Source organism: Vulpes lagopus, chromosome 24 (assembly GCF_018345385.1).
Source record: "Vulpes lagopus strain Blue_001 chromosome 24, ASM1834538v1, whole genome shotgun sequence".
Lineage (NCBI taxonomy): Eukaryota > Metazoa > Chordata > Mammalia > Carnivora > Canidae > Vulpes > Vulpes lagopus.
This window is the reverse complement of record NC_054847.1, coordinates 5,838,007-5,852,226: the sequence shown is the minus strand read 5'-3', so window position 1 is coordinate 5,852,226 and position 14,220 is coordinate 5,838,007. Positions and strand designations below refer to the sequence as shown.

The following is a 14,220-nucleotide window of genomic DNA, read 5'->3' as shown; positions in this document are numbered from 1 at the left end:
TCATAAAATGAGTTATGTGGTTTTTGAATTTTGCATGGGTGTTTTCTCTCTCTCTGATCAGTTTTCAGGTTGATTGGTTTTTGGCCAAACATGTGTGAGTAACCAAGTAAGTAAAAGACATGGATTCTGCTACATCACTGAGTTGCTGATGTTAAGATGAACACTTGAAGTAGAGATGTCAATAGAGAATTGCGCAAAAATAATTCATCTCCTGTAGAGACTACAAAAGAGGAAGAGGCGGGGGAATGAAGAGCACCATTCTGAATTAATGGTGATTCTTTCTGGAAGACAGAGCCAGTATGTTCCCTATTGGTGGTAACTTTTCCATTGTTAAATTACAGTTTCTGGAGGGCGCCTGAATGGCTCAGTGTTTGAGCATCTGCCTTTGGCTCAGGTTGTGATCCCAGGGTTCTGGGATCGAGGCTCCCCACAGGGAGCCTGCTTCTCCCTCTGCCTATGTCTCTGCCTCTCCTCTCTCTGTGTGTCTCTCATGAATAAAAATAAAATCTTAAAAAGTTACAATTTCCATTAGAAATGTCACCATCATCATCAATATCCCCCTTCCCCCACTCTCATGTAATATGCTCATTATGGTGGAACACACTCCAAACCTCAATAGTCTTTCAAATAGAAATTGCTATTCCCATGTACTATACAAAGAGAGACTGAAATTTATAAAGCTGAAGTGTCTTTTAGATAAGTAATTTGCATCCTAAGCCAAATATTTCTTCTGAGCTCTAAAAATATATATTCATTTGCCTGATTGATATCTCAATTTGGTTATGTCATAAATAGCTCAAATTTAACATATCCCAAAGGGAACTCTTAAAATCAACTTGTACCCTCCAACCATGCTCAGTTTCTTCTTCTTGTGGACTTCCCTATATCCGGAGATAACACCAGTTGCCACCACCAGCCATGGGGAACTTTCTTTAAGTCTCTCCTCTCACTTCTTTCCTGTGGTAGATCCATCAGCACGTTCTATCAGTATTACTTCCAAAATTCATCACAAATATATCCATTTCTTTTCCTCTAGCCTGGTTCAGTTATATCTCTGATCACCTGGATTTTTAACTCAGTAACCCACTTTCAATCCTTTTTTCTTTCTTTCTTTCTTTTAGTCCATTATCTCTGCTATAGCCAGCAGGATTGTCATAAAATGCAGAGTTGACCCACTTCCTGCCGAAAACCTTTTACTGGCTTCTGCCTGCATTTAACAAAACCAAAGTCATGTGTGTGAAGAAGAGGCCTTGGATGATCAGGCCTTTGCCTGCTTCCCTGACTTCACTGCCCCATTATATCCCCTCCCTATCTGGGCTCAAGTCCCATGGGTTGATTACTCCATCTGCAGGGCTCCCCACCTCCTCTGCCTTCTTGAGCTCACCTTTTATTTTGTTTTTATTTTTTATTATTATTATTTTTTTTTATTTTATGAGCTCACCTTTTAAATCATCTTAGCTTTATTATCATTTTCTCAGAAAGGTACCAATTGATTCCCAATTTAAATAAACTTACTCTTGCTTTTTTTTTTCTTTTATCTTAAAACATGCTGTTCTTTTCTTTCAAAGCAGGGATCTCTGTCTTAGTCTGTTCAAGCTGGAATATGATAGACTGAGTGGCTTACAAACAGTGGACAGTTATTTCTCACAGTTTTGGAGGTTGGAAAGTCCAAGATTAAGGCAGAGTGAATGTGGTGTCTGGCAAGGGCCCACTTCCTGGTTCATACTTGGCCTTCTCACAGTGTTCTTACCTGGCAGAAGGGGTAAGAGAACTCTGTGCTTCTCTTTTTTAAGAGCACTAATCCCACTGATAAAACCACCTCACCAAAAGCCCATCTCCAAATAACATCATATTGGGGGTCAGATTTCAACATATGAATTTTGGGGAGATATAAACATTCAGCATATAGGATGAATAACAAAAATACACACAGAGACAGAAAAAGAAACAGATAGAAGCAGATAGATCAAAAAAGATCAAAAAAAAAATAAAAAAAAATAAAAAAAAAATAAAAAAAAAAAAGAAGCAGATAGATCGATATAGTTCTCTACTAGCTATTTACATGTGTATTTCATTGCCAATTACCTGTCTCACCTACCGGTTTTCAATCCCCATAAGATCAAGGACCATATCTACTTAAATACCCTCTTCATAGCACAGAAAGAGGCCCATTTCAATTAATAGCATGTGAATTTGTTGAATGAGCAACTTCCCCCAAATGGCACAACCAGTTGGCATTTGAAGACAGGTTTTGAACCTGGTTTTGTATTATTTCTATAACCTTGGGCTTTACCCTGTGTATCTGAAAGACTTAGCCATATGACATGGGAAAATCTTATTAGAAAGAAAGCATCATATTCAGTCTCCTAATACCCGTATTATTGCTTTACTCACAAGGCCCAAAATGAGCAATCCTCAGTTCCCAAGCATATGTAACTAAGATGTCCAGGGACAGAGTTTAGCTACGGTCCAGTCCAGGAGCTCCTTTTTTTTTTAATTTTTATTTATTCATGATAATCACAGAGAGAGACAGAGAGAGGCAGAGACACAGGCAGAGGGAGAAGCAGGCTCCATGCACCGGGAGCCCGACGTGGGATCCGATCCCGGGTCTCCAGGATCGTGCCCTGGGCCAAAGGCAGGCGCTAAACCGCTGCACCACCCAGGGATCCCCAGTCCAGGAGCTCCTTACTTCTTTATCCCTTACCTTCATCCCAGACCTAACGCTACTTAAGAATCATCTGGGGAATAGAGGTCCCAGTATAAGTAATTTCTTGCTGTTCCTAGGTGATTGTTATATGGAGCCAGAATTTAAAACTCTACTTTCAAATTCCTTCTCTAACTATGAGAGTCACTTCATTCTTCTTCTACATTGTCATTTTCATGTCTGTGATTGCTAAACTTAAGTATTTAAAATGAAATGTGGATACTATTAAAGATAGTATACAGTAATCTTAGACACATGGGCATACTTGCCACCAGCGATGCAAACCTAGCTTTATCACCTGCTGGTTGTATAATCCTGGACAATCTTGAGTCTTCTGTAGACACAGTTTCCTTTTTAGTGAAGACAGAGGTAAAAATAATGCTCATTTCATATATGCAAATTGCTTGAAAGAGTGCTTGGCATATGATAAGCATTCAAAAAGTGTTAGCTATGATCTTCATTATCTTCATCTGTATTTAAGCTGGTCACCACACTTCTCCCTATTTCTCCTTTACCCTCTTTTTTCAGGACCACATTCCACCTGTACCTCAAAGGAAGGAAGTAAACTTTTTTATATACCCTCAGCAGGCCATCTGGTGACTTTAGGCTATGTGGACTTCTGTCTGGGGGCTTCTACTTGAATTCCTTTCCATATGGGAAGCTAATTAATTTTAAAAAGCATTATAAATTCTGGTAAGGTTTAATGATCTGTCAGGCTTCCCAATCTCATTAAAAATTACAACCATCATTTTATATCTCAAGTTGCCTCCTTTTCATACACAAAAAAGACTTTGCCCCTATTTGGTTAATTATGGCCAAGTGGTGTCATCCAAAATTCATCAGCCTCTGAGCTGAAGTCATATTCTCTTTCCCCAAATAAATCTCTTTGTAATTCCAGCTTCAGCTGCTCGCTCTGTTGTTCTCATCATCTGGAGGCATTTGTTATACATGTTAGAGGCCACAAAGTTGTGAATTTCATCTTTGGCATGTTAAGGCCCAGATCACAGGGGGGACCTCGAAAGGCTAGGTTTATAGCTATGCAAACCCTGGAGGGGGCAGGATGACAGCAGTGAGGTCTGTGGGCTTGGAGACTCCAGTCTTTGGGATCTTTGAGTCCCACTTTGGAAATCATAGCATTGTATGACTCGAAATACCTTCATGATTGCTTGTTGCAATTCCTTCATTCTATGGCGGAGGAATTTTGAGGCCTGGAAAGGTCTTAAAATTTGAGTTAGTCAACTTCTTTTCTCTTTTTTTGCTTTTCATTCATAGAGTAATAACTAGTATACATATATATGCACAGTAAGATCACATAACCTCAAAAGCTCTATGATATTCTTCTACCTTAAGTCAAGTTTTCCGATAAGCCTGGAATAACTTTTCTTATTGATTGAGGATCTTAAAAGTCCTTCAACAGATAGTGAACATTACTTAGTAGTTCCTCTCTGCTAGGTTTTGGAATATAGAAATAAATAAGACAATCTTTGCCCTATAGGAATTCAGGATTTTTAGTAGCCACAAAAGAGATATAAGAAATGCTTCTAAACTTGAAGGTTGAGGACGCAAAGTGTTATAAGGGTAGCAATGTAGGAGAAATCCGCAGCTAACAATTTTTCCTGATTAATTCAAGTCCTACTGCTTGCTGTGTGCTCAGAGCATATGGCTCTGATTCCTGGGACCGGTATGCTAATGGTTGTGATTTTAAAGGAACCTTAAGAGGCAAAATGAACTAGTAGTTAGATCAACTGCTTTGTGCAGCAGTGGATTTCCTCACAAATGTCAAGGTCTTGTCCCCTACAGTTTATTTTACATTAACTCTCTGTCCAGGGACGCCTGAGTGGCTCAGTGCTTGAGCGTCTGCCTTCTGCCTGGGGTCCTGGGATCAAGTCTCACACTGGGGCTCCCTGAAAGGAGCCTGCTTCTTCCTCTGCCTCCGTCTCTGCCTCTCTCTCTGTGTCTCTCATGAATAAATAAATAGTATTTTTAAAAATCCAAACATTTATTCTCTGTCCAAATGATCACTGGAGTGGCTTGTTTCCTGCAGTGACCTTCTCTTGCTCACTTTCACAGTTTGCAGCCAGGTAGAATCATTAGCAAGGGGTATTCAAAATGAAACCATAGTAAATCTTACTTTAGAAAAAAAAAAAAAAAACAATACCAACTGGTTTTAGGGTGGGAAATAGTAGCTCTATTTCTCCAGTTTTGACACTCCTATTTAAACATTACCTCATTGCACAAGCAGCGTTTCTCAAGAAACATTTGTATATTGTGGCTGAAGATTATTGATGATCTATAAGGTGAAGGGACATAATTGTGTTATGCCATTTGCACAACAAGGGCTGGCTGTTCGGGATCAGCCTTTGCCTTGACCATTCCTTCTGGGAACTTATGAATAAGATTTGTGACACAGCACTCCTTTAAAACCTCCTATTAACCTGTGGTGCCTCACTGGCTGTGACTGTCTACTTCTCATGGCCCGTCCTGTACTTTTTACTTGGGAAAACCCCATGTCCCGGCTAGTTCTACCCAGTCCTGGTCCATGCTGTTGTCCCAGTTGAGTTATCTAATGTTCCCTTTAGTCCCACAAGTCCCTACTTGGGCAACAAGATGTAGAGACCATAATTATGCTTTCCTTTATCCCCTCCTTCTCTACCAAAGCAATTCATTTGCTGGGTTTTCAATGTTACTATGTCGGAGTCCCTGGATGGAACAACCCATATCTCAATCATCTGCATCTCATAGCTCAATATAGTAACCAAGAAGAGTACAAAATATGCCCAGTATCTGCCAATGAAGTTAAGAATAGGCAAATCAAAGAAAGCATCTCTACTATTTATTATTATTATTATATTATTATTATTATTATTATTATTATTATTATTATTATTACTGAGTCCCTACTATTTAAAAAGTTCTTTAAGGGATCCCTGGGTGGCGCAGCGGTTTGGCGCCTGCCTTTGGCCCAGGGCGCGATCCTGGAGACCCGGGATCGAATCCCACATCGGGCTCCCGGTGCATGGAGCCTGCTTCTCCCTCTGCCTGTGTCTCTGCCTCTCTCTCTCTCTCTGTGACTATCATAAATAAATAAAAAAATTAAAAAAAAATAAAATAAAATAAAAATAAAAAGTTCTTTAAAATTATTGCATTATTTGGGCATTATCTTTGGAGTTAGCAAACATTCCAGTTGAACAACAAATTTTAAGTGTGCTCAGAGATGTCTATATGTCTAAGATATCCAAAAAAGCCTAGGCATTTTAAGAAGGCGCATCTGACTGTCAGAGCTAAAAATTCTATCTGCTAAAGTTAGGATTGGAATTCAAAGTTTTGCCTCTTTTTTTTTTTTTTTTTTTTTGTACTATGACTGTTTTTCATGTTGTCTTCTTAAGATCTATTCTGTATATCCCCTGCTATATAGTACATAGAAATGTCAGAAGTTCCGCAAGGAAAACGATTCTTGGGGGTTGTCAGTGCTAACTTTAGAAACTGACATTGCTTTCATAGTTCATCTGAGGTTATCATGAGCTTCTGATAAGGCCTGGAAAAGTCAGGATTGGTGGAGGATCTGTGTAAATTTGAGCTGACTGTGGAAACCTTTGTGGTTTGTGGATTGCAAGCCAAAGTCCTGGAGTCGTCAGCACAAGTGCATAGTCTGAATAATAATCATTTTTCTTATATAATGTATCATCAGCTAAGCTTCAAATTGTAACTGTATTGAAAAATCATGTTTACTGTGAACAATCAAAGAGTCTGAGTGGGACTAATTGTCTCGGGGTGTATCGGTGGTTTCTCCTGTCAACTTTGAGCTTGGGCTTTCATGTCTGTGAGAAAACCGTGTGTCACAGGCCTATGCCAGAATCCTTTTCAGCTCACTTGGGGATTCAAGCTTGGAATCTTTTATTCAGTGGAGCCCTTGTTTTAGCTGGTTTGTTGACAAGCTACCAACATCCATCAAATATGCCAGAGTATGCCTCCAGAACTCTGTCTTTCTCAGAAAACGAGCTATGACAGCAGGGTCAGCAATTATGGGACCGGTGGGAAGTTGGCCAGCACTGGTGTTGCTCAGTACCGCAGGGATGGAGGGGAACGTGTGCTGGTTTTATCTTGACCTAAAAGGAGAGCTGTGTGAGCTGTAGGACCTGTCCTTACCCTGAAGACTTTTTGGGTCCCCCAATGGGCTCTTCTTCATATTCTAGAGAAATCAGCCGATGTATAACCACCTTAACGAACCACAAATTGAGTTGAATTGAATTCACAATAATGAGATACTAAAAATTGATTTTGAGAAAGAGGAAGAAATTGTCCTCTTCCCGACTCTGGGAAGTAAATATCTAACATCTGTGTTCTAGCCAGCATTGTTGATAAAATAAGAAACTCTGAAAGAAGAAATTGGGTAACTCCACTGGGGAGGGGCAGGATGGGTAGCCAGGACTGGAATAGAGGCTGACTGAACAATACAGAAGAACTTTCTAAAAACCAGAACTAGACATGCACTTTCCCTAGTGAAAATACTTGGACAATTATTTCTCCGTTGACCTCAGGGTCACATTGAAACCCATTTTATTTTTAGCAGGATGCGCCCTCATAGAAGCCTTGACTCCGGGACGACTGAGTGGCTCAGCGGTTGAGCGCCTGCCTTAGCCTCAGGGAGTGATCCTGGAGCCCCGGGATCGAGTCCCACATTGGGCTCCCTGCATGGAGCCTGCTTCTCCCTCTGCCTCTCTCTCTCTCTATCTCTGTGTGTCTCTCATGGATAAATAAATAAAATCTTAAAAAAACAAAACAACAACAACAAAAAAAAAAACGAAGCCCTGACTCCATCCCCAGGCTCTGGATTCCCTACTGCCTCACCATTCTATGCTTTCGCACAGAGTTCTCAGACCTAGGCTAGTATTAGAATCACCTAGAGAGCTCAATACAACTCGTATTTCTGTGCCTCACGCTCAGAGTTTCTGATTCCATAGGACTGTGGTGAGGTCTGAAAATGTGAAAGTCGTAACAAATTTCTGGTGACACTAAAGTTGCTAATGCACAGAGCACACTTCTAGAGTCAGTGCACCAACAAATCTGAACCCTTGCAGATCCTAGATCGGACCCCATGTCCTCTCCATGCCTCAAACGGGCAGCTCCTTCTCTCTGCTGGCAGTCCCCTGTCTCTACACCACACCTGCCTGATTTTCATTTATCCCTCATGACCTAGGAGAAGCATTATCTCCTTCTAAAGAGGGCTAGGCACCCCTCCTTTGGGAACCCCCCAGGACACAGTGCTCACCTTCCCACCCAGGGATGTGTGATTATGTGTTTGCTGTCTCTAGCTTAGCCCTGGAGACTAAGGACTTCTCTGGAGTTTATCGCTGTCTACCTGTGCTGAACATCGACGCTGCCATGTTGAGGGGGTTCAATGAAGTTTTCAATGCAAGAATGCCTTAGTGAGATAAGACCACAGAAAAAGACTAGGATAGAGGGTTTGAGCTTAGTGGAGATAGTGAGAGTGGGGAGGGCAATGCATGTCTACCCTAAAAATGTCTCTCAGATATTTGTGTGGTTTCCCTGGTCCTCTTAGGAAGAGCACTGCTCTGACTATACGTGGATTCTGAGTGTAACAGGTAGTGCAGAAAAGCAGGGACCATGGGGAAATTCATACCAGCTTTTTAAGGAAAACCAAATTTCCTACTTAACATTATCTTCCTTTTAAGTTGGCATCTCCTTTCTTATATACACATTCCCCGTACATACATCCTCCCCAGTGCATGCTTGATGCTCATTGTGCAAAGTCATGTGCATTCTCATTGGGTATGAGATGTAAATTTGATGCAGCCTTCACAGCAACCCCCCACTTTTAAGAAAAAACATTGGTGGTTTCTGTGTCACACAACTCATTCCCATGTGTGTGCCTTTGGGCAAGGTACATAATCTTTCTGGGCTTTGGGTTCCCCATGTTACAAATGGGAAAAAATATGGACCTTGCAGGACTGTTGAGAGCATTAAATCAGGCAATGTGTGCTAATTTGTTCCTTTTTTCCCCTAGAGAATGGATTACTTCATTCAGAATAAGAAATCGCTACGGGTGGCAAAGAGAGGCAGCAATAAAGAACAAGAAAGATATATTTAGTTTTGTCAGTTACTTTCTTGGTGCCCTTAAAACTACATTCTGAGGTGATTACACACTTTCAGTGCCGGTAGGGGCCTATCTCTACTCAATACTCACCTTCCGACACACTTCATTTTACTTCTTTTCCTTCCATTTCTTTTTTTCTTTTCTTTCTTCATCTTTTCTTTCCTTTATCTTCTTTCCTTTCCTTTCTTGTCTTTTCTTTTCTTGGTATTTTGAAAGAGGATCTTCTTTCAAGTTGCTTGTAAGACATGAAGGAAGGTGTTCACATCCATACCCAGACCTCAAGCCACAAACCAAGTGCTAAAAGTGCTGAGTGAGAGAATCAGAACAAAGCAGTTACGAAAAGATCTAAAGGGGAAAAAACAGCATATCATAGAATTGTTTCTCTCAACAACCACAACTTAAAAATATGGGCCTTTTTTATTTTCGTTTGAAATCTACTTATCTAAGTGAAGTTGAGAATGCTGAGCACTTCACCTAGCTCCATGCCAGGAGGGAGTATTAAATATTTGACTGGGGAAGGTTTTAATTTTTCTATAAAGTTTTTTTTTTCTTGACTCTTGCTTCTCCTTCTGAAAAATGGTTGATGCATTTTGTGTGTGGCTCCATATTGTAAAGGTTCAGGGTGTTTGCATTCCCTTAGATTGGTGACGTGATTCTCTAATTAGTTGTTGGTGTTCTTAGGAAGAAAGCTTCCAATCTGCCAGGCCAATTTTGTGCTTTCTAAAGGGGGCTTCTCACCTCTGCACTAGTAAGGGTCATCCCTGAACATGTGTCTCCACGGAAATGGATGTTCTGTGGGTGACTCAGCAGCTAGACTCTTTTTTTAAAATTTTTTTTTAATTTTTATTTATGTATGATAGTCACAGAGAGAGAGAGAGAGGCAGAGACACAGGCAGAGGGAGAAGCAGGCTCCATGCACCGGGAGCCCGATGTGGGATTCGATCCCGGGTCTCCAGGATCGCGCCCTGGGCCAAAGGCAGGCGCCAAACCGCTGCACCACCCAGGGATCCCTCAGCAGCTAGACTCTTAAAAGGTAGGGGCAGGTGATGTGACAGGAAGTTAGGGGACAATCGACAGTATTATTATATTTGTCACAGGTTCCTTACTGGGTCACTAAATCATTTCACAGGTGTCTCTGAACAGCACCATGTTCTGGGACCAGTGCTGGGCTCTGAATTAATGAGGTAGTTAATACATATCTGGCCCTGCCCTCATGGGATGCACTCTCATGCTGGAGAGCTGGACTATAAGCACATTGGGAAATAACCAAGTACTAAATTCCAATTAGGAGGTGAATTCCGAAGGAAGTAGCAGGGTGTTTAGGGGAGATTAGCTACGGGAGGAACCTGTTAGGGAAGGCAACCACTTGCCTGACAGATGAACATCAGAGCCTGGTGTGAGAGAGGGGCGGCGTTTGTGAAAATGCTCAGCCTACTCAGAATAGGTTAAGTCAGTTGGAACAGGTCGGAATCCAGGTTCTGCCACTTGCTAACTTCGTATTTTACCTTTTTAAAACATAGTTGTTTTGATTTGGTTTTTTTTCATTTGTAAAATTGGAATAATAATAGTTTATTTCTCATAGGTTAATTGAAATTAAGTAAGTTCACATGTAAAATAAACAAAAACAAAAACAAAAAAACCCCTGTACCATTACAGGGCTCATGATATGTGCTCTGCGTATATTATCCGGACTAATCCCCCCATTGCACATGCACACACATTGAAAGTACATGGTATAAGACATGGAGTCAGGGTTGGGGAAAGAAGTAAAAGACAAGGTGGGAAAGCAGGAAAGCCAGATCACGGGAGGTCTCAGAGAGATAATTTAATTCTTAGTGGAAAGGGAATTCACTGACAGGCTTTAGCAAAGGTGATGCGTAAAGTTACTTATGTTTTATGAGGATGAGAGAATGGGTCAGAGGGGGGTAGCAAATGTTGAATCAGGGAGAGCAGTGATGAGACTATTTTAAGAATATGGCAGGTGATGATGTAGGCTTGAGTGAATATCTGCTCAGTGTGATATGACAGACACCGAATCAAACCATGTTCTTTGTATCATCTCCACACTGTAATGTGCAAATCTTTACAACTGTAGTAATGCCTTTGGATTAATGATGGATGAAGGAGGGGATAAAAAAAAAAAACCTGAGTGATTCTTTATTTCCAGGTATGGTTGATGTAATTATCACCACGGCTTTGTAGGGTGAGCTTCTCTTAGCTTTATTGCACGGATAGAAAGGCTGAAGCCCAAAGAGGTCAAGATAACTTTCAAATAAGCGAAACCATAATTGACGCCCATGACAGTTAGAATTCAACAATGTTCTCTCGTTCCTGTCTGCTGATTGCTTCCATTAGTTTTAGGTTCCGTGGCAATGCAGAGATGTGTTTTCTTAGAGGTAACCTAGGTCATCAACACTTGCATCACTAAGTGAGTCACTAGATTAGCTAGACATTTGAGGGAATGGAATGTAGAACATAAATTCCGTGATGGATCAAGAGAGAAGAAAATAGGGTCCCGAAGTGGAGAGAGGAAGAACCTGGGCACTTCAGGCTGAGACACAGGGCATGAGGTGTGTCTTTGAAGCAATAACACATCCCATGTTTACTCATGAAAGCATTTGTCCCACAATCATAGACAATATAGTGTTTCAGCTTTCTGTTCCCATAGCAGTGGGTGCACCCTCTATATTAGCTATAAGTCATATTAGCTTGACTATCCATAAATAGTATACGTCATGGCTACTCACTCAACACCAAAGCTCCTAAGCACCCAGAGTCTGGTGCAGTGACAGAGGGGAACAACTGGAAGAGAACGTGGACTCATAATTTACACACCCTGCACACAAAAAGAATTTCAACTAGAATGTGAGAACTAAAATATGGCAAAAAAAGGAAAGTTGGGGTACACTTGGCATCCCATGTGCAGTAATCCATTGAATCAAAAAGTGGAATCACACCATTTTGGGTGAGAAGGTGAAGTGTCAGCCACCAGATTAGACTGGTTAGGAATTCTAGCCCCTCCATTTATCTCAATCACTATGAAAACCCTACTATCTATTATTGTTTCAACACAATGTGCCAGACATGATGGCATCACTTTGTATGTATTATCACTTTATATGTGTTAGCAGATTCAACTCTTACCACGGTCTCCTCTGAAGGATGCTAATTACTCCATTTTATGGATGAGGACATCCAGTCTCAGAGAGGTAGAGTTGTCCAAAGTGCATCAGTTAACAAGCTATTACTACTGTGGTTTAAAGCTATGACCTCTCTTATTCCACGATTGATCACAGATTGTTGTCTGTAGCTTCAGTTTGGTGGGGTAGGATTGAATTCAGGCAGCAGGTATAGGGGCGGTAGCAGGCAGTAGGTGGTGTGGGAAGGGTCTAAGGGATGTTGGAATTGGTGAAAACTTCTCTGTATCTGGACTATTTCTTTTTAGGGTCTAGGGAGTTATCAGCAACCTTCTGGTTAGAATCACTTTGTTCCATAGGAATAAATTGTGAAATTGCATTTTAAAACTAATTACAGTGAAAGTGTGATTTCATTTTTACTTTCATTTCAGAATTTGGGCGTTACAAATAATGCTCCAATTTGGGCAGCTTGAACTTGGCCAAAATAATATACTTAATTTATCCTTGTGTATGCTCAAGCTGAGCATTTTAACTGCTTGGAAATACTGAAAAATTGAGTTTTCCTGAGTACTTGATTTCAAATAAGACTAATCCCACCACCTCCATACACCCATTCACCACTGTCCCACCCGCATAAAATGGTATATAATGAATCTTTTTCAAGTTATATTAAATAGCCTTAATTTTTTCTATTGTAAAAGTAATAAAAGCTCTTTGTAAAAGTTTTCAAAATTAAAAAATGGGAGAAATAATGTGAAAATAACATAGAACACCTCCCAAATAGAGTGTCTATTAAATGGTTTATAAAGGCTTACTTTTTTTTAGAGCAGTTTTAGATTCACATAAAAATTAGGTATGTAGATTTCTCGCATACCCTCTCCTTCCACATATGCAGAGCCTTCCCTATTATCAGCATCCTCCACCAGAGCAGTAAATTTACTGAAATTGATGAACCTACATTGACATATCATAATCACATAAAGTTCATAATTCGCATTATGTTTCACTGTTAGTGTTTTATATTATATGGATTTGGACAAATGTATAATGACATGGTACCTCCATCATTATAGTATCATACAGAATCTTTCCAATGCCCTAGAAATCCTCCGTGCCCATCAGTTCATCCTTCCCTCCTCCAACCCCAGGCAACCACTGATCTTTTTACTGTCCCTATAATTTTGCTCTTTCTAGACCATTGTATAGTTAGAATCATACAAGAGCCTCATCAGATTGGTTTCTTTCACTTGGTAATACATATTTAAGTTTCATTCATGTCTTTTCATGGCTTGCTAGCTCATTTCTTTTTAGTGCTGAATAATATTCCACTGTCTCAGTGTACCAGTTTATTTATACATCCACCTACTAAAGAACATCTTGGTTGCTTCCAAGATTTGGCAATTATAAATAAAGCTGCTATAAAGCTGCTATAAAGAGGTTTTTGTGTGAACATAAGTTTCATCTCCTTTGTGTAAATACCAAGCAGTGAGGTTGGTGGATACTGTGATAAGAGTTTGTTTAGTTTTGTGAGAAACCACCAAATTGTTTTCCAAAATTACTGCACCATTGTGCATCCCTACCATGAATGAATGAGAGTTTCTATTACTCCACATCCTCGCCACCATTTCTTGTTGTCAGTGTTCCATATTTAGGTCATTTTATTAGGTATACAGTGGTATATAATTATTGTTTTAATTTGCATTTTCTTAATAACATCTGACGTGGAGGATTTTTTCATATACTTATATGCCATTTGTCTGTATTATTTGGTGAGGTGAGAATCTCTGTTAATATTTTGGCATAATGTTTCCAGACATGTTTATACATATCCACTAAGTGAGTTGATTTAGATCATCATTACTTGACTTTCTCTTTTTTGCTTAATAATAATAACTGAACATTTTTGTATGTAAACAATAAAATGATATATATCACCAACACAGGATAAGGGAGGGATGGTAAGGATGCCATACATTTGCCCTCCCTGTACAAACTACAATTCTTCCTTTACTGCACATTATTTTGCACTGAACTCAGAGAGACCTCAGAATCTTTCTCAACACAAGTTCTAGGAAGACAGTACTATTCAGTTAGATGTGGAACAATAGACTATGTTTTTATCTCTAACCTTGAACCTGATGAGAGGATCAAGTGACTCCAGCTATCAGAAACAAACTAATAATTAAGATAAATCATGAAAGAATATTACTACCAGGCATTTGACACCATAAAGCCTGACATAGGTACTTGTGGTTTTCTTATCC

General features: G+C 40.0%; 1 protein-coding gene across 3 annotated transcripts in view; it reads left to right on the top strand.

Annotated features, from left to right (window-relative positions):
* The window catches only part of CNTNAP5 (contactin associated protein family member 5), a 792,545-nt gene that overhangs the window by 342,830 nt on the left and 435,495 nt on the right, over nt 1–14,220 (top strand). The window lies entirely within an intron of this gene.